The sequence below is a fragment of the Dromaius novaehollandiae genome, chromosome 7, assembly GCF_036370855.1.
Source record: "Dromaius novaehollandiae isolate bDroNov1 chromosome 7, bDroNov1.hap1, whole genome shotgun sequence".
NCBI lineage: Eukaryota > Metazoa > Chordata > Aves > Casuariiformes > Dromaiidae > Dromaius > Dromaius novaehollandiae.
In genome coordinates this window covers 9,701,851-9,724,056 of record NC_088104.1, presented here as the reverse complement: position 1 = coordinate 9,724,056, position 22,206 = coordinate 9,701,851, and the positions used below count along the sequence as shown (strand labels likewise).

General features: G+C 42.4%; 1 protein-coding gene across 3 annotated transcripts in view; it reads right to left on the bottom strand.

Annotated features, from left to right (window-relative positions):
* DPP10 (dipeptidyl peptidase like 10) overlaps positions 1 to 22,206 on the bottom strand; it is a 280,467-nt gene that overhangs the window by 257,252 nt on the left and 1,009 nt on the right. The window lies entirely within an intron of this gene.

The window sequence follows — 22,206 nt, the reverse complement described above, 5'->3', positions numbered from 1 at the left end:
TTCTTGTAGAACACTTTCAAGCCAAAACTATACAATGATATTAAAAATAAGCTTATCACCACTTTTAGGATTATTTCAAATACTGTCTCACTAGGACAACTTATCACTCAGCACAAATGTTAGCGTTAAGCGTGCCTCAGTAACGTGTGAATTATGAGCATCCCTAATTTTTGCAGGTCTGCAAATGAGAGCAGGATCAGGCTCCGACTGTCTACCCTCAACGCCTGTGCACAGCGGGTCTGGCTGTGGAGCTCGGCTGCGATATCAGAGGGTGCCCACACTTACTGCAGGCCTTGTTTCTGCTAGCAAATGAAGGACAGGGAGACAATTTCACTCTGGGCAAATAACTTGGTATCATGAGCATGCACAGATTTAAATACAAATCATCCATCATAGAACCTAATATTAAGGATAGACTGAATATTCAAAGTTTAATTTATTTTAAGCAATTTCCTTTTCTACTTCAGATACATTTTCCCTGAATCCTTCTATTCTGTCCTTACTGAAATTATTCAAAATGTCAGTGACAATCCGAATTCGTTCCTACCTTGTGGTACGTACAGTAGCCAGGCTGGGCTGGTTACACGTGGTCTTCACAGCACATGCCACCTTCCAGCAGTCAAAGTGCCACCCGTGTCCATGCCTCAGTCGCACACCTGCCCACGCGCTGACGTGAGCACTGCTGGACCCCCGAAACCCTAATGCTGGGAGCGAGGCAGGCCTGCGAGTCCGAATCTGCTGTGAATTATTCCCCAAATATCCTAATCTTCAGTGGGATACTATCCGCATCTTAGGGCTCCTGTCTTTATGAAGGCGGCTATATACAGCTCGAAGGCATGCTGGCCACCCCTGCGCTATAGCTGGTCATTAGTGAAAGAGTTATTTATTTTCAAGAAAAAGAATGAAACTAGGGATACACAGAGAAGATGAACATTTTTCCAGAGGCAAACTAAATAGAACCAAAACATATGAACCTTCTCTTTTTTTCTCCAAAAAAAGCCTTTTTTCCACATTTTCTTTTCAAAACGAAGACAAGATTTACAGCATTTCACTTTCTTAACACATTAATCCAGAACCAGGACAGGTGGGATGCAGAACAAAACTGGGAGCTCTTACAGCAGTTGGTGAAAGAAGAACAACTTGAATAATAGCTTGGGTCTGAAGCTTACTTGACAACACACTATGTCAGCTGAGACTACCCTGCAGGCTCAACCGCTGAGAAAAAGGTTTCTTAAATGTACATTTTGGCAAATATCTTCCATCAGAATCTCATTTATCGCATATAAAGATTAAAAAAAAAAAAAAAAAGCTGTTCTGGTAAAATGACTTTTGGTGTGACAAGATGATATTTAGAGTTCTTTGGGATATATTTTTCAAAAAAGCCACAACAACAATGGAAAACTTTATAAAATTAGACAGCGTTTGATCATTATCACTCTTTATTAGAGGACACTGTACTAAGAAAAGGGTGATACATTTGCAAATCCTGGAAAATGATCAAGCACTTACCCAACTACAAATCTAATCTTTCTCTTCTTTTGTGGGAAGAATATCGAGAGCTTGTGCCTTCAAGATATACTCAAACCAGGACCGAGCAACCATCAAAGCCCCAATAAAGGAAAGAAGAAATCAGTCCCTAACTTCTTCCCCGTGTTGACAGCATTTGAGCTATATTCTCTGCTAGGTTTTATCCTTTGTCATCTCTGATTAGTCACAGACCTCCACATAGCAGAAATGTTCACCCTCCCACTATTTCTCCAAACAAATTTTCATCACCTACTTTGAGCCAGCGCCGGCAACGCCACAACGAGAGCAAGCAAGGACAAGTGCCTCTCCAGCACAGCCAAACACAGGGAAAGACAGCACGGAGAGAAAGGAAAATTATATGCGTTATGCTTGTAAAGCTGAAAAATAACTTAATCTCAGAGCTCTACACTGGCCTGTCCAACCTGTGACACTACAGGTGCTTTACCGAACTCTCTCACCTTTCCACCGCCAAGGCACAGGGCTGCCAGACTCTGCAAGCAGTTATTTCACCATGGTCTGGACGCAAGTTTTATGGACTTCGGCCAGCCTAAGAGTGGACTTGGCTGTGAGCCTCAATGAAAAGCACACAGACACAACAAGAATTTTGTACTAGAGGTTGATGAAAGCACTGGGGAAAAAAACCCTGTCCTGTAGCTAGTGCTTCAAGGAGAACTATCATCCCTTCTTCTTTCCCTTCGAAAGCCAAGGAATTCTACACTGATGACTTCAACTCTTTTCATGCCACAGCTAAAATACAAAACAAGATGGTTAGCATGTAATTTTTCAACAATAGTTTGGGCTATGCATAAAGAACAGATTTTTCCTATAAATTCAGGAAAAAAGATCTCAGTAGCAAAAAATATAATCTTTGTACAACGAAATTTAACTTTGGATCTCAAAGCATATCCAGGGACTTGGATGAAGCCTCAGAGGTGTTTGTGTGCTGTATCTTCTCCGCACTCACCACAGCAAAATGTTCTCATGAAGGAGGCCACTAAAAGACTCAAAGCAAAGTGACATTTTTACTCTTAACTAAGGCTCTTTTCCACAGAGAGGTAAATTTTTATGCTGATCCACATGCACATTTCTGAACAGCTTGCTAGTTGTTTTTAAAAATACACAGTACAAAGGTCTTTAGCTTCCTTTTCTTGCTCACAGTTGCAAAACATTAATCTTTTGTCAACTGCCTTTGTATAAAGTTTACATTTTGTGACACCAGAGCATACTGATACAACTCTGCTTCCTCTCTGGGGAAACGGCAGCTTGAGTCTGTTCTGAAATCATGGCATAACTCTAATAAGTCACTGCAATTACTCCAGCACTGCTGGGGTATAAATGAAACCTGAAGTAGATCTCTGGATTTTTTAGGAACCTTACACCACCGCAGCAGTGGTTCAAAGGTACTGCAGACCAACAGCTTTTCTTCATCACCTATGACTGTCACACGTTTCCTCTTTGAACTGAAGTTTCTTTCATTTGTTCTCCATTTCAAAAAGAAATGTATGGAAACATCTGAAGAAAATCCAGCTCAGGCATAGTTACTTTTTATGCCTAGGAAAAGTTTATAAAAATTGATTCTGGGAATGTATTTTTAATAGCAACCAACAAAAAAGCAATTCATTCTTGTATTTCAGATTTGACCTGCATATACTGTGGTCTGAAAATCATTTTAGCATACTAAGATCCAGATTCATTTCATCTTCATTGTAAGCATCTAATTTAAGAGAGCAGTCACCCAGGCTTTCCTCTATAATTATCAGCCAAGAACAGATGACCTGAATTGTTCCGTTGGAATACTTCAAATTTGTCTTATCTTCCCTGCTGATTCAAGAACTTCATCTAATGCCATAAAGTCAGGTAAGGAGGCAAACTTTTAAATTAAAAATTAAAATTAAAATAAACTGCAAAGAACAAAAAGCAACCCAGAAACCTACCATATGGATTATCAACTCTACTTCAGACATACAAAAGCCAGGCGACTACTCAAGGTCCACAAAGTATTTAATGCCTATGCATTAAAATATGTTTAAAAATAGAACCAATTTTACACTTTAAAGATGCAGATGCCCATAGTCTGTGCTATCTTCTATGCATAAGAGCTCCAAAGCAAAACAATATTTCTTCCGATGCCCACAGGTTGGTAAACTCTAGGGATTAGGAATAACGCAGTCAGTATGGTAGCGTTTTGGTTGAAAGAAATTTGTAGATGAAGATTAGTTTTAACAACTTGATGTTCATCTGATAAATAGCACTAGAAATATAGGAAATACTTCTTTCACAGCTGTATTTTCAAGCAATTATTTGAAAAGGCTTTGTCACAGTGACGTAAAAATTGGTTACTGTCTAACGGTGTGTAATCTTTTCCGCCTCTAGAGTAGTTTTCAGGTGCTCAACTACTCCAGGCTTCAGCCAGATGTTTTGAGGATAAGTGTTTCTGAGTATCTCTCTGAGTCATATTCCACTCCAGCGAAATGAGCCTGCAAAATCCCTCTGGGCCTTTCTTCTCAGATCTGCCAATGGCCAAAAGAGGTGCAACTGCACTTGAGAACCTGCAGCTCCAAATGGTGTTCAAATCATTACATTCCTACCTGGAAACTAGGGGAGAGAGAAATCACTGTGCCAGCAACACACTGTTGATGCCACAGTACGTTGACACCACGACCGTGTCCTGACTCTTTTTGGTATCAATATTGCATTATGTCTCAGTGCCGGAAGCCACTGCAGGAGCTCCCCATCCTGGCCAGCAACACGGAGGCAAGGGGTAGATTACACTGGGACAACTACTGTGTTTATTATGTAAGATTTCTAAACAGGAAAATGGGATTTGGAACTTTAGCTTAATGTTCAGGGATTTGCCAGCTGGATTATAGCTTTTTACTCACTCTTCCTTTGCTCCTCTCAAGATCAGTTATGCTGCTGAAGAGAACAGTTATTGCTTAGAATAAAGGGTTATTTATTGTAAGCTATATTGCTTAGAGTAAAGGGTTACTACGGACCACATCTATCTTTACCAGTTCGATATCCTGTGAAAAGGGAGAAACTTCTGCAAGGCTGGCTTCTTCAAAGCCTTAGTGCAATGAATTAGAATAAGACCATTCTCCGAGCAGCAGGGCCACTTGTAGCTTCATTAATTTCTAAGAAAAATATCAATAAAATCTCCAACTGGATTTACACAGCACATATCCCAAGATGAAGACTTAAGTAAATCTCAACAGTAACAGTAACATGTTTACGAGCACTTCTAGTGGGAAGCCTTGTGTTTTGGGGAATAATAATAGTGTTTTGCATTTTCAAAGCACCTATCAATGTAACATCTCAAACTATTTCACAAATGTTAACTACCCAAAACGCATACTGTCCTGGGATGCAGGTGTCATTATACCCAATTACACCTTGGTTTAATGTCACAAATGACTTGGTGGTTCAGAATGTCTCAACTGTAAGTGCCACAACATCCTCCAGGGACCTAAGTGTGTTTGGAAAGAAAAAAAAAATCAGGAGGAGAAGGGCAGACAACAGCCTTTATACATGTGAGGTTTCAGAAATCCATGCATGACAAAACTAGTCTTGGCCAGCGATAAAACAATAAAACCCAGGATGAACAACGCTCTTTCTGAGATCCCTCTGATTCTTTGAAAGCACTGATGAGGGGCATAACCTAAAAGGATGAGAGAAAGTCAGGACTGCAGCTGTGGAATGGGACCGATTGACTCTCAGTCATTTCCAGAAACGATCACTGCTTTCTTTCACAATTACTGTTTCCAGAGGCTGGCTCTCTTCGCAGCTCTAGGTTCGGCTGCTCATCCTCAGGCCCCCAAAACAGGTTTCTAGGCAATCAGAGCATGACCAGACAACAGCTGAACACTTAGCAGGGCCCAAACAGCAGGAATTTATCATGGGGTTCAAAGTACCCCTGCGGGTTGAGGGTGAAACCTCCTAGAGCAAATGAACTGAATGTAGAAACCTTCCACCACTTCTCCACAGCACATTTGTTTAAGGAGAGTCATCTCCACCCGGTGCCTTGGTCTTTTCCCCTTACTGCTCCCAACTTAATTTTTTGGTTCCTCAGCCACCAAGGTCTGGTGGTTCTTCCCTTCACCACTGACTATTCACGCTGCTTACAGGCAAAATGAGCACAGCCAGTCAGTATATACAAATAACTATAACAGGGACTGCAGTAGATTGAGTTACCACCACCTGGTATGCCAGAGATATCTGTTTAAGGTAATTCATTGCATGCGTAACATTTTTAATATTCACCAAGAGTCCTTGAGCAAGAAAGGTCACCGTGAAAACAATCCTAACTTTTTAGTTAAAGGTTTTCAGCTAAGCCACACTGATATCTTGTAGTTACTACTTTTCTAATACAGAAATATACTCTCTTTTCCCACTGTTGAGACTGTTTGCAAATACTCTATTTCTGTAGTACCTTTTTTTTAATCTTATCTGCTGATTTTTTTTTCAAGTGAACGAAACACTTTTCACTCCCTACTTCACCTCTGTATGAAAAGATGCTGCCTCCATTTCAGAGAGAGTCAGCTCAGCTACTGGTAGGTTTGTTCTACCACAGCAACTCACTTCCCTTTCAGAAAAACTGAAGTGAGAAGTGGCAGATGAAGACAACAGTATTACCTTTCCTCCACCTGTTACTTATCTTAACTATTCAGATTTCAGAAAAGTGCTTTTGCTTCCCTTGGTGTTACTACAGCAGTCTGATCTTGGATGAGCATTGAAGCCCGGTCACAATATAAATAAACTTTCAGAAATGCTGAGCAACCATCTGTTTTCTCAGCAATAAACTGGAACTGCGGATGTACAAAACTTCAGAAATGCAGTCGTAGGTGCCATCTATTTGAAGAACAGAGCCTTCAAAAAAAATCAGCGGCTGCTTTGAAGAAAAATAATGAAAGGTCCTATAAACTTGTACAAAATCTTTCATTCCTCACCAAGAAGGATGAGGTATTTCAGCAGCTTTGACAGATCCTGAGCCGTGGTCCAGAGATCTGTAAAGCAATGTGTTTTTATCCGTGAGAACAACTCACTCTCACCCAGATTAACCTCAGGGCAGCCTCCAGATTCTGTTTTTCCTTAGAAGTTTTATACTTGAGGTGAACTTCTGGAGAGTCTTAAATTTCGTGCCTCACTGGCATCAGAGAACACTGCGTCCAGAATGCAATGCCTTTGGGCAATATCTTAAAAGCCAACTAACTTCTGATTTTTCCCAAGTGATCTTAAATCTTCGTAACAGGGAGTTGTTTTCAAACACTTCAAGGTGAAGTGTAGACACCTCTGAGTCTCAGAAGAGGACTGTAACATGATCAGAAAGTAGATGCATTTTCCAGATATAAAATACAGAAAACTTAATCCCTAAATGAAGGAAGAGCTCAAATTCTAATGGGTAGGGAATTTTTTGGTAGCACAAACAGTAACAGAGACAGGAATAGCCATGAAATACGCCACATAGTAAAAAGAGAAAAAAAAAATCAGAAAACATTTTGGGGTGCTGCTGCTGGTTCATCAAGCAGGACTTGCAAGGGAGCTAATATGGAAAATACCTTCATACCATGAAAAGATTTTCCCCATCATTAACCTCCCCTTCTTCAATGTACACTGATCCAAAAATCTTTTTGCAAATGAGAACAAAGCCATTCAAAAGCCAGAGTCTTTTCCCCTGCGAAGAATCTATTAAGATCACCTGAAATTGTCTATTCCAGTGGAAAGAATATGAGAAATGTATGCTGTTTAAGGAACAACTATTATGTGTTTTCTATAGGACTTTTCTATAGGATTTGTTGAAATTGATGAAGATTCCTTCAACATATTTCCCTCAACATATTTCCCAGAGCTCACTAGCTTATTTTATATAGTTTGAAGCTCCATCAAATGTCCATGAATTTTTAAGGATTTACACTCTTCATACGTCTTCTCAACAATTAGGGCTCTTACTTCTAGCCTGGCATGATACATCACATATTCCAAACTTTGCATAAATTTACGTGGCAATGCTCTCTGGCGACTTTGCCTTTTGCAGAAATGATCAGAAATGCACAATACCTACATGGATGTTCATGAAAGAGAGAAGCTGAGGAGGAATCATATCTTCTCCAAGCAATATCTGTGAAGCACTCCACAGAGTATGCCGTGGAGTATGAGGATAATCCAGCCAGTGGTTTTTTTCTGCCATAACGATAGGAACAGACTTAGCTGATCCCCCTAAGGCTATATGGCTTCTGTCAGATGAAAGTATTTCTTTAGGAAACAGGGTACCAGGCCATCCTGGGCAGCTGGCCCAAGCACCTGGAAGATGGGATCATGCTGTTGGAATAAAAGACCAAAAAGACCAACCCTCTCCCTCTGTTCGGCCAGAAAGGTGGACTCATTGCACGGGGGAAGCTCCTGCCAGGGAAAAGCAGCGTGCACACGAGTGGGCACTTCACGTACCCTGGCATGTGCAGCAGCAAGGCTTCATTTTCTGCTAGACTTCAAAGACAACTATTGACTATTCTGAAGAGCACGTATATGTATTCAAGTAATGAGATACTCAATCCAGAGAAGATAGCGAAGCAGAAATTTTAAAGGGCTGAAAGAATTTACATGCTGAAACTCTAAAGTGACTGGAGGAAAAAAAGGGGGGGGGGGGGAGGAGGAAGATGATAGACCGAGTTCCTGTAGGCCAGAAAGCCACAGAAACTCATGCACAGATAATTTATGTAGTGTACTTTTCACATTCCTACTGTTCTGCACCATGCTGTAAAACCTGCTGTTACTACACGGTATATTGGCATGCCTATTACTTTCCAACAAGAAAATCACTACTTGACCTGCTTCTTGATACTGTTGAGTTTTATATGCCTTCTCTGGCCATTTCAAAAAACACAAGCTGAAAAATTGCCCACAAATCAGATACTTGACAGAAAAAGAAGCACTCTGCACCACTTAAAGCCAGAACCTTACTGCATCAAACGCTACCACCCACGTTTTAACTATGCAGTCACATATAAAAAATTGCACTAATATAACAGATTCAGTATTCCACATAATAAAGTAGGCTCAACAGTGCTCCACCAGTCACAAAAGAGACATTACCGTCTGTTTGTGAATAAACTTCCCTTTGTCATGATTTAATCAACCTCCATTTTTAATCTACATACATAAAAGATTAAATGCTAGAAGCTTTAATTACTTTGAAAAACATTTGCTGAATAATTCAGTCTCAAAGCATGGTTTTCTCTATATCAAGAACCTCAAGAAAGTCCTTAAGGGCAAAATCCTCCCAGTAATCTATCAGCTAACTCTGAAAGCCTTCATAGAAATAGTTATTTTCAACGCATAAACACTTCTTCTACAAACACTTTTAAGTACAGAATTTGTCTGCACCTTTTGTGCAGTGTCTGGAAGACAGGAACAACACAGCAAGCATTTCTGACTTGACCTAGTCTCAGAATCAAGTCCCAATACACCAGGTGTAAGACAAGGCTGTCTTATGGGAGGAAAATACCTCCCCGATGTAGCGACTAAGTGACACGCTGAACAGAAAGAGTCCCTCCACTAGACCCGGATGGACATTACTCATCTGCATGGTCAAACCCGTATCTGCTAAAGCAGCGAACAAGCGTTACCATATTTTCAGGCCTGCTTTAATTGAACCATCATTGTGCATATTTACAAGGAAGATATATAGTTGGTCTCTTCCGTTGCAATTGCGCATGCAAGAAGCAATTTCCTCAGCGTGTGTATAGTAAGTGAGACCTGGTATAATTAAAATTCTTGAGCGGTCAGAGAGAAAAAAAAAATAAGCAGCTTGCATAGTACTGACAACCAGACTGGTGTTCTAGAACCAGAGTTAATACCAGGTCGCGGATGATACTAACCACCTGCAGCCAAAATACAGACTTTGAAATCCTCTTCATAGCCTCAGCTGCAGTGTTCAGGTCCCAGAGCAAATACATATTAAGTTTTGCAAAAATGCCACATGCAAACTTTCCCAAAAGTACCATTTCATATTTAAAACTGTATTTTTTCAGGAGAAGTTATTCTCTTTAGATTATATACAAAACAGCCTATTATTATTTTGCTATTATGAGAAAGATTTACAATAGCATATAAAAAGAGAAGAAGGAACCTTCTATCATTGTCAAGCAGCAGAAGGAAAAAAAGAAAAAGATGATTGGAAAGGAAAGTATTTTTCTTCCTCCTACAAGTTCATTTATATCAACTATCAACAATGATAAAAGCACTAATGATTCATAGATTGACCAAGGCATCAAAAGGGACCACCATCATCTAGTCTCCTGTAGACAGCAAGCCATTAAATTTAATTCAGACACTTCTGTCCTGAGGCCAGTAATCTTTGCTTGGATATATTTCTGGAAACCTTTCTTAGTTCAAACACATCGAAAGGTGGAGAGTTCAACTTACTTTGGCAAGGGTTAAATTTTTTCACTTAAAAACAAAAAAAGTGTTCCCTAGTTCCTATTTGTTTTTTTCTGGAGGTAGCTACTGGTTGCTGTTATCATTTCTGCAAGATGGGAAACGTGAACACAACCCAGACCAGGACCCAACAGGCAGTTCTTATCACATATCTGTTTCCTACCTCAACTGCTCCAAGTGAGGGACTGCAATTTCATCCATCACTCCTATTTGTATCCCTTGTTTCCACTGAGCTCGGACCAGCAAAAGGTTTAGCCGGTGTTTGGGCTGGACTCCTCGCTTTTAATGGAAAGCCCCTGTAGTTAAACAGACAACTCGAGCCATGTCTGATAACAACCTCCAGTCATTTTCTAGCTGTCTGCACATTTGTCTGAGTCTCCCAACCTGCTCTCTCCACAGGTGTAGAAATAAATAATTCAACCAAAGTTCTTTGCAGCCCTATTGCCTGCATCTATCTTTCAGAGAAAAAGAAAAAAACTTCCAACTGTTTATTACTTCCATGCAGTAATTATAATCAAGCCTGTGTACCAAAGAATGTGTGATACAATTTATTTCCCATAAACTGATGTAAACTAAGCTCCCCTCCACCACCAGTCGAGCTCTTACATCACCTCGCCCAGGACTCTGATGCCAGACGAACGGTCCAGGTTCTCCTGAGCGAATCGCCTCCAGGGCTCTCCCAGTTCGCTTGAGATGTACTGGTACTCCAAAATACGCTCGGGTTGGAATAAGCAGCCTAAATATCACCCAGCCCTTTGTGCACTTGCGTGAAAGTGTTCTGGGTCTCTTTACCCTTGCTGAGAGCCAGTATCTCCCGCAGTTACCCACGTACCAAAAGTTCTCCACTGTCTTCGCAGGGCGTTTCAGCAACCACATTAGCGTCAAGTACCAAATGTCGAATACACTGTTAAAATACATGTCATCCGACTATACCTTCACTGTGCGGTGAAACCCCACGCCGCCACACGCCGTGCCCTTGCCCTGCCGCAGGCGTCCCCTCCGCAGCCTGCTGCCTTGGAACCAGCCCCCTCCTCCGGCCCGGGGAACTGGCAGCAGCTCTCTCCAGGCCTCACGTTTCAAAAACGCCTCGCGCGAGGCTATTTGCCTTGCGAAAGGTTTTGGAAGAAACGAACCCCACTGCATTTTTAGAAGCAGGTTTTTCACCCGGGTGTCGCCGCTGAGCACTAACGCAGGTACGGGCCTCATCCAGGGCACCGCCACCACGGCTCCTCACCCCGCGCCGTACCTGCCAGGCCGCCCGAGCGCAACGCGGACAGACGGACGCAAGGAAAGCGCGTTTGCACAGATACTTGGCAATTTCCTAGCAGTTTTGCGTGCTGCCTCCCTCACCGCTGTGAGCAGCACTAACTCCTCCGAGCGAGGGAAGGACGCACGGCCGTAAACGCGGCCCTGCGGCTGGGGCCCTCAGCGCTACGGGCGGCCGGAGAGCAGGCGAGCGGCGCGGGCTCCGAGCGGCACGACCGGCCTCCGGGGTTTTGCCGTCAGCAAGAGCAGCCCGCGAACAGCCCGCCTCAGCCGGGCCAGGCAAACAGAGACTGCTAATTCTGTGCAAAAATACAGAATTATTCACCAAAAAAACAAAAAAGGCCCCAAAGTTAGCCATATTAACCACTCCACAGCTAATCGCTGAAAGATAGGCTGGATCATATCTTGCTTTATGTTTTTATTTTGCTTTAAAGCAAAAGTTAGCATTGTGCTTGCCTAGCTGACATTTTAGAGAAGAAGGTTTACCCACTTAGAAATAAGTTCAAAAGTACTCTCATTATTTACAATTTAAGAGTATTTTCCTAGAATAACGGATGGAGAACAGATAGCAGAGGACAAACAGATCAAATTAACTTCCATTCCCATCACTGTGTTTTTAATGTGCTCTTATTTCTACGACTCATCACGGCACCGCACCGTAACCCCTCAGCGGGGAGCACTGCTTCGGCAGCGGGAACGGGGCCTTTCAGGCCACCGCTGCCGTCACCGGGTTTCACACCGTCCCCACGGCAGAAGCCAGAGCTGCCAACAATGCTACCCCTCTGCAACTTCTACTTTCCTAATCCTCTTGGTCTTTCAAGATAGCAGCACTCTTCCAAACACAGCCACGTACATACCCGCTATGGAAAACCCTGCATGCCCCCTCACCGCTATTGACTTCTCAGGCCAAACAAGCAAACAAAAACTCAGTTACATAATGTCATATGATCTATAAATGTCTATGCAATTTTAAAATTTTAGAAAACCTCCAGCAAGATTTGTTTTTTCTTGTCTTTGCGTCTATTCTCTCTCTCTTTTAGTCTCAGACTCTGAGCTGCTCTTCTGAATATCTCCCTAGCGTAATTGAGACTCTTCCACTGCTTGCACCCCATTCGGTCCTGTCAGTGTATTTCCATCTTAACTGGGGAGGCAACAAACATTGCTACATGTGAAAAATGGCGATCAAGTATGTCTAAACATGTAAGAAAAAAAATCCAGTGTTGCAATAAAAAAAAGTCTCAGAAGGCAATTGTGCCTTGCATGAAAACCAAATGCAAAGAGAACCAAAGCATACTCTCCTTCCTGTGCTCTCCTTCCGTGTGTGTTCGAGCTATGCATATACTGGCAAAGAGCGAGGAGCAGAACTGGAGAGAGAAACCCTTCGTGTTGAGGACCTGGGGCCCACAGCCCACACGTGTCGCAGGGTTTGCTGGGACCAGCTCTGGTCCGGGGGACGGATCCCTGCTAGCAGCCGGGGCAGGCTGGACGTGCTCCTCGAGCACAGCATCATGCAGCACTGCACCCAAAAGGAAGCCACTGCCCCCACTCCTGAAACCACTGCAAGATGCCAACCAAAGCTATAAAACCATGGTCAGAAGATTTGGTTCAGAGGTATGCCTGTGATCCGGACTCAAACGCTACCACAGGCTTACCCCAAAATTATTGCACTCGTAGACTGACATTTGCTTTAGATCGAAGGAAGCCCTAAGCGCACGCCTGCATGCAAACATCCAGCGTACGGTATTCCCGGGGCAGGACTCCCTCCCTCAGAGGAGAGCACACAGGCAAACGCATTCAGCGTTCGCCCCGGCTCCACAGGCAGTTCCCACAGCAGGGGAGGCTGGAGGAAAAAGCCTGACACTAAGCAATTAAGAGCAAAGCAATTAAGTTTTTAAGGCATAGTAGCTTAAAAGATACTAACAGCAGCAGGTAAGGACATCTATTTGCTTAACACTTGCAACACTTTATTCTGGCAGGAACTATTCCACCTTTTTACATAGAAAAGAAAAAGTCCTGTACTGAGGCACCATCTCATCTTGGTCAAAAAGTGGCAGCAAGTCCGCTTAGTCCGGCCACTCCGAGCTCAGCTGAAGCAAAGCCAGCACGGCGCCTGCCCAGCTAACGGCTTAGAAAGGCAAGTTGACCTGCACGGCAACGACGCAAGGTTTATGAAGACTGTAACTGATAGTTTCCGAGATATGAATAGCACATTTGATAAAGTACCACCCAAATGAAGGAATGGACAAACGGGGAAATTCTGAAAGCTGCTTTCAGACTGCTTGGTTTGGTTTGGTGTGTGGTTTTCAGAGAAAAATGACACAGCCCAAGCTGTAGACCAGCTTGGCTGGGTACCCCAGCCCACGGGAAAGAAATACAGGCAGGCGGCAGCACGACGGAGGTAAAAGGACCTCAGGAGAACATTTTCAGTTAAGAAGCTTGCTTTTTCTTAACGCACTGAATATATTCCCATGTTGACATGATATACAGCCCTGTATGTGCCTCCTCCTTCCAGGCAGTGTCCACCACCTCGCCGTGCGTGCCGTACCACAGGAGGCCGCTACAGCAGGTCCTTGGGTTCAGCGTACAAGGACGGAAATAAAGGGAAAGGATACACCCAGAGGCGACACGCGAGACAGGATGCTGCTCACAGAAGTAGCACACTAAGCCTTCGCTCCTTCAGCCTCCCCTTTTCCTGAGCAAGCAGAAGTCTTTTATTCAACAGCTAAACACGGTAGAAGAAGAGACAAAATCTCCTCTCCCCAAATTCTTGCAGGAAGATGACGCCCGCACCATGAAAGCCAAACCTCCTCCAATTTCCTCTGATATATCAATATATTTTGCACTAGGATTATTCCATTTCCATTCGCTGACCAGCACACGTTTTAAACTACAAGCTTAATATACATTCACGTTATGGGAGGGGAAATTAAAGAACCGAGTTATTTTAATGGAAACTAATGTTTTAAACATTCGCTTTGAGTTTTTGGAATACCAATGCTGGGAACACGAAAATAAAACTAACTGAAAAGAAACTAAATTATTCAACTTGCATGGTTCAGCCTCATAGAAAAAAACAAAGCAACTGTCTCATCTTACCAGTAATTGGAGGCAGGGACCTGTCTTCTCAGATCATGTGGAGCAGGAAATCACTTTTTAGAACTATTTACATAAGCTTTCGTAGCATTATAATGTGTATTACTACGGATAAAGCACTGTCTGCCATTGCTTTGGCTAAACACAATTCTGGAAGCTGAGACAGGATCACAACGACACTGCTATTTACCACGAGCATATTCTTTTCTACACCCTCAAACCCAACCACTTCTCAGTACATAATGAAATCACTGAATTACAATGGAAATATCAAAACACATATATTCATTATGTATTTTACTGTACTCTGTTCTGAGATTCCCTTTATACTGTTGATGAAAGACAGCATGACACTTAAGCAAATGAGATAATATCCTTCAAATGATTAGATGTGAGGGAAGAAGAATACAGAGACAAAGATCACAAAGATTTTGCTTAGCTTACAAGGAGGAATATGACATTGGTAAAGAAAGGCAGAAGGGCTGTTGCAAGAAAAATGTTAGGAAAACTTTATGTATAGAAGATGAAAGGCAGGAAGCTGGGAAAAACAGTACTGTATGTGAGAGAATCACCTGGAGACATAAGAAAACTGAAGACAGAAAGACCGAGGCAGCCTTGAGAACTGCTCATGCAGAATACATCGCTTTACAGAATCAGATAACATGTCTAAAAAGAGAGTATAGAGGGAGAAAAGAAAATAGCTAGGGATGTGATCCAGATAGTTGCCAACAAAAAGAGACTTCAGGAATCCAGCCAGATCAGCTTTTATCCACTGAAATACCCAGCCTTCGTGCTCCTTCCTCCAGTCTTTGCTAGTTATGCCATAATGAAATCAGAAATGTAGGGTCTTAATACTGCTACTTAAGACTATGGCATCTGGCTCCTTTTCTACCCACAGTGAGAAGACACAGAAAAGGGACAAATCCTCTCTTCAGGACAGAATTTCATGTAGGGACCCTGCAAGAAACACAAGAACATGTATAAAACTAAATATAGGTCCTTGCTCATAACAAGCGAGCAAACAACTTGCATAAGTTGACAGCTGACTTCAGGCAACTTCTCAGTGTCTGGCTCACACCACCAGCATTGTAACTCTGCTCTTCAACGTTTGAAAACATGACACAACACCGAACATTTACTACCAAACACTTTGCAGATTGCCAGTGACAAAAGTTCGATAACCGCCGTTCATACAGCTTGAGTACTGCAACTTGATCCGTCTTACCGTGTCCCGAAGGACTCTTCCCCCCGTCCTCCCCAAGATAAAATGAAGATGATTACGGTGAAAATTATATGATTAGTCCTGTAGCCATTATACATGTCAGCAATCCCACTGACTTTATTGGCAAAATTCGTGTAAATAAGGGCATTAGGAATAGGCTATGATATAGAAATATTTTCAACCACCCACCTCAGGAGCTGAAAGGTAATACGTACACAATAAAGTTTTGAACTGAAGATGAAACAGGAGCCTTTTGCAACTAATTTCCTTGCACAGCTATCCCCTCATTTCAAAGTCTTTGACTTTGTGGGCTTGAGCAGATATAAATTTATATTTATGCTTGACAGCATCTAATTACTCAATACAATCATCTTTGCCCTAGAACAAGCAGGCCCTTGACTAAATATGCCAGTAGGATTTTTGTTGTGTTGCTATTCACGGTGGGATATTACAGAGTAGGAATTCCTCAAAGGAGATTTCCAGCAGGAACTACCAGGAAGGCATTCTTGAACCAAGCTTTTTATTATTAAAGCCACCTAATTTTTATAGCCATTTTGTATCTAGAACTTTGGTTTGACCATTCGATTTAAATAGCTCTTCCATAAAATTTAAAACTGCAGCAAATCATTACCCTCATTAATTGCACTTAAGCTCAAATCCTTACTCTGAAAGACTTCTCTAATGTATATTAGATGCACTAGGCAGTCTCTGAACAGGATGCATGGTCAGGAGCAGAAAGCACAAGCACCTGGACTGAACGTGCAGCTGTACTTGCAGGGTCTGTCTGATTTTGTTTCTTGCACCCACCCAGCATTTCAAAGGAGTTGAATGGTTTTCCCACTAGCATTTGCAATTCTCTCCTTATTTCCAGAAGGACCTAACTTTTGCCCAGTTTGCTTTCTGGAAAGCTACAAAACACTTTTTCTCCCTGAAAGGAATGGAAATTGCAAATACTGCCCCAGGCAGGCTAAGATAACCCCAAAAAGCCTTTAAAGAATCTTTATTTTCTTTGAATTATCACATTGTTTAATACTTCCTAATTGATTTTCTTAGACAACATCCTCAAAGCGTCAGAGTGCTTTTATCTTGGCTTAGAATCGTTCAAAACTATTTACAGCATCTCTACATAAATAACACATAATCAGTTGCATGACTGTTTCCAGCAGCGTTGAGAACGATTAGGAAAGGTCTTTTTGCTTCAGCCTCAAATCTGTAGGTCATCCAATGTCCTTCCTAATGGATAAATACAGTAATTTATCATCATCAGTCACCATCAGCATTGTTCTTTTTACTATCATATATTCATGAACATTATTCGATGCAGCTGAGTGGAGCATAAAAGAAGTGTATGATTAAAGTGGAAAGGTACAGAGTTTGAGACAGCTTAGATTTCATGGCTAATGCATGGACTTGGGAAACGGCAGAGGTCCTATAAGTTAGGAAGACAGCATCAACAAATTATAGCTACCTGCTGGCAGAACACCGGCATTCGCGGCAGCAGATGCAACTGCAGCTACTTGCCTATGTCTGCCGGTACAATATTAAAGTATATCACTGAGCAACGCAAAGTAGGACCTGCTACAGCCATGTGCGCCCAAGGGATTTTTCACAGGTGAGACACACTTCACAGCTCTGTTAGTAAAAATAAACAAATAAAAATAAATAAAATAAAATACAACTCAGATACTTGTTTGGGGATTACATTCATCCTTATTACCACTACAAAAAGTTTGTGTTCACATTCGTAACACATGCAGGTAAGTCTCTGAATGCCTTAAGACAAAAATGCCACGATGATGACTTTCAGACTCGAGAATATAGCAAAGACCAATTCAGGTTGCTTAAAGAGTTCCTGCCTCTTGTCAACTATCAGAACAGCCTACCCCAAGCAATACCTTCAGCTGGAAGACACTGGAAAGAAATGGACCAATTATGTCTTAAAATAATTAATACAATATATATGTTCAAATATCTGAGGCTACCATGTAACTTCTGACGTGCTTGAAATTTACTTCAAGACAGAATGGACAAAAAAGATGTGCTGGTTCGGAGTTTCTGAATTACTGCATTAATCCATCCCATTAACCCCACCTGCAAAGCAGTGGCAGACTCTAAATGCTGAAAAACAGGTGCTGTAGCATGTTGCACAGGAGATCCCCGCACATTGTTTTGAATGCAAAACGCGACTAACCTGCGTAAAGGCGTGGGTACCGCGGGGGCAGAGTGCAAGCAGCGGGGGAACAGGCTCATCAGCACCTTATTCTAGGTGCGCTGAAAGAGACTTCTTCAGTTTTGTTCCTTTAAAAGCCACCGGGGCAGAGGGGCAGCGAGTATTGGGAAGTTCTTTGTAAAGTTTTTGGCATTAGGTAAGCAAATTTCTGAAGCGAAATTCGTAACTTCTGAATTTGTATAGACACACACACATGCTACACAGACACTTAAAAAAACCTCATACGACTGTGCTCTCTCAAGCTACCCGAGATCTTATGCGTAAAGAGACTACGTACAAAGTGACGTATAAAACGATGTTCCTCAATCAAAGCGTTTCAGCCACCAAAACCAAGCTCCTCCTTGCCCCTTCTCCACAGAAATCAAATCAGGAGACTAGAAATGCATTGAAATGGAAGACAAACCTAGGCTTTTCGGGGTAATCACCGCAATCAGGTACATGAACAACCTGCCTCTGATCAGCCACGCAGGAAAGAGAAGGCGAACGAGGGCGACGCAAGCTGCCCGACGCCACGCGCTCCACGCCGGCCCCGGGACCTCGTGTCCCCACTGCTGGCCCGAACCGCCGTCATTAATGCACTTCCACGGGCACTTCTGCTGCTGCTGCTCGTACGCCCCGCAGGTCCTGCCAGTCTGTAAGATTTCTTTCTAGATCCAGCATGGATATAGTATGGCACATACATAGTCTAAGAAACAGAACTTAAATGTTAAGGCTAAGATTTAAATGTTAACTCTCTATGAAATATTCTGAGCATAAGATGACTTTCTTTCTCCACTTCTACTGGCTTTTTCCCTGATGTTCCTGGCTTTGTATTGAACCTTGCAAATCAATAGGTTTGATATATTGCCACAGTGTCACAAGTAAAAAAATCCACTAGCTGGGTAACAAGGAAAAATGTGAAATCACTTTGGATTATGAGAACAGCATTTCTTATTTCATCTTGAGGCCAACTCTGAACGCAGTCAAGAACAGAGTTTCTAAGCCATGGAGCTGCCTACCTAAGTAAACCTTTCAAGTTACTGGAACTGTTTTAAGCGTAGGATTAAGAGTTCAAGCTTCTCACTGACCCGCCGAGTTCAAAATGAGCTCGGTGGGGTGGCACATAGCCCTTTTCCCTTGCAGAACCTCCACTGCGATAAATATGGTCGTAGATAGACACAGCCATCCATCAGCAATTGCAAAAATTGCAAGATGAGAGTCTAATTTTGGGAAAGGGAAGTAACACAATGAAAGAAGACATTAAAATATAATCTAGTTTTTGGTCACTGAAAAAGAAAAAGATTGTTCTCTTTTATCCAGATGTAGTTTTAGATTATGCCTCTGGCACAGTGACTACAGAAACTGGTCCTGAGACAGCAGAAAATTCACCTCTTTACAAAAAGGCAGTCATATCCCTGCTGCAACGAGCAGCAGTCAGTTCTGCCTGTCTGGATACTGAACATGTAACTGAAACTCCAACCAAACTACAATTTCCCTATTTAGTGCAGCACAATGCAATCTCATCTCACATTTGCTTACCTGTTTTTTTCCAGCAGAATAACATACGTGGTTCTAAATGGCACACGGTAAAGAAAAAATCTGGGGTCTGTATTTTAAAATCGATTTTAAAAAGTCCTTAAGTTGCAAGAAGAAGAGAGGCTCAGGAGAGAACGATTATAAATTTCAAAGGTCTGTCTTCTCTCCACACAAAGCAGCACCAGGTGGTGTAGATCATCTGGTTTTTTGTAAACAGACTGAAGCCTCACAAAGGTAATACCTAAAGGAATTATCTTAGTTTTTCATCTGCAAAGACAGCAACATTCATCAAGCAGCGAGTCATCCAGGTACATTATGTTTTTCAGATTTGTTGTGTCCACTGACTGCTGAATGGTTGTGCCTTTTTCAAACGATCACGAAACATTATTGCCCAAGTCCCTGGGACAGTTCTTAAAAACTAAAAACGAGAAACATCATTTTTTATATTACCTAAGAGTAACTGAAGGAGCTACATTAACTTCTCATACAAGTTTTCAAGCAACAGAATTGGGAGCATTTTGATAGAGCTTTCCAGAAATGAGAAATACAAGTAATTTACAGCTATTTTCTTCTCTATAGATATATCATCTGACCATAAAACTGTAATTTTAGCAATAAATATGAGTCATCATTTAGCAGGGAGTTGAGAATAAATCTGGCTAATTTATCAAACCAATCACTGAAACATCAATAGCTCTGTTAATGGAAGTTGTTATTACATGCCTTGGCCCAGGGGAAGGCTGGTTTAAAAATACCATCAAGGGAAGTGTTGGATATGAAGTTGTATCCAATTTATTTGTAAGCTGATGGCTACGGATGCTTCAGCCAGTTGATCCAAGCTTTTATTTAAGCGGAGAGTCCCGGTATTAGCCTGCTGTAATTTGAAATTACAGCTCAGGTCCCAAGCCCATAAACTCGCTGCAAACGCATTCAGCATGCCTATTCGCAAGAGTATTCCTGAAACCAGACTCCGACTGAAAACAGCAAAGAGAGGTTTGGAAAATCCTGGTGTAATTCCTTGCTCCTTCTTGGACTTCCTATGCGGCTCACCCCAAGTCCAGCCACTTCAGTGCCAGAAAAGACTCGCTGCTCCTGCTGTCCCAGGAAACCCTCTCAGCACAGATGCACCTTACTGAATTTTCAGGGTGGGGGGAGATGTTTCAAAAAGCAAGTGCTTTTGACACTACAAGTTCATACAAGTTCGCCAAGCAAAATGAAACGTTCAGCAAAAGTACACCGACAAAGAGGGATTTCTTGATGTTTTTCCATGTTGTCAAGTCAGTCACACAGCGCTACAGGAGCTGCAAAACTGAAGTGAACGTGTACGATCCCCTGGTCATCTGCCTTCCCTTGCCCACCACGACATCCATCAGAGCTGCAGCTGGCTCAGACTACGCAACTGCAACCATGGAAAGCCACCAAAAACCACCTCACCCTCAATATCACTCTGTTAACATCCCACCCACATCACGCTGCTGTGCTGACAGAAGTCTCCAGGGCAAACCTGGCCTCAGGCAGCCTGGGTGCCCGTCCTCCCCTGGCCTGATCCTGATGTGCGGATCTCGGCTGCCGCGTTACCCAAGACAGGCGAGCACGTATGAAGGGGTGGTTGTATTCATAGGGGTCTGCGCCAGTGTCAGCCTGACCCCGTATGAAGCTCGTGAAGGATTCAGGCCTGCACCCTTATTAGTATCGTTTAAAGCTACAAAAAGAGCTAGCATCTGTTAAGAACAGATTTCGTATGTGATGTCATTATATGTTGCATAAAATGACATCCCCAGCATTTATGACAGTAGTAAAAATTGATACCGAATCAACCTTTATTGACCTGGAAAACCAAACTTGATCTGGAAAAACCTGATGCAAATACATGGGACTCAACATTTACCCTTCGTGCACAAAGGCACAGTAGAGAGGAGTGGTCTTTCCATCCACGGCTGAGAGAGGGAGAAATCTAGGGCACTATGATAATAATATTCCTATATTTAGGATAAATTCCTAATCTTTAGAGTATTTTAAATGGAGAAGTTACTACTGTTCTTCATTATGACCTAAAAGAGCAGTCAAGCCCAGTAAATTCTGGTATATAATCATCCCGTTTTGGAAAAAAATTTCCAGCTCCAACAACAAAAAGCCATTCTGGCAATTCAGAATGTCTGAATCAAACTAAAGAAATAAAGATTGGTTAAGTTCAACTACTTTTTATTATGTCTAAAAGCAATAACCCTCTAAAGCAAAACAAGGCTACTGAAATTCATGAGCTCTGCAAACCTCAGATTGTTTAAAGCAATCTCGAGCGCACAAATTCTACTATTTGCATAAAATTTAAGCACTGATGGAAATTACCCATCTTTCTTTCTTAGATAAGTTATGCAATTAATTTATTCAAGATATTATAAGGCTCTTCAAACGAACTCAAATGTAACATTTTATTCAATATTACATGGAAATTTGTCATAATGCATACACTTCTCAGCAGAAGGCACACATACTTAAATCTATTTAAATGAATAGTTTCACTGGCATCACGAGGACTACCCCAAGCTTAATGTCAAGCCTGGGTGTGCGTGCAGGACCGGATACTTGGATGCGGGCTATTTAAAACATAACTGCGCACAGCAGCTTTTACTGGTAACGTTTTCACCCGATGTTGGTGCATCAGAGGAAAACGAACCTCTGTAAATTAGTACAGAGGGCAGTGAAAACACGCAATAGGGCTGTCTGCGTCCGGAAAGCGCCCGCCCGGGGTGTCAGGACTCAGGGCAGAAAACTGCGAGTCCTGACGAGGGGCAGAAACCGCCGCCTCGGAAACCCCGCCGGGGCCGGCGCACAGAGGTGCCCGCGGGCTGCGGGGCGCTGCGGGGCGCGGGCAGCTGCGCGGCTCCGGCTCCGGCTCCGGCTGCGGCTCCGGCTGCGGCTGCGG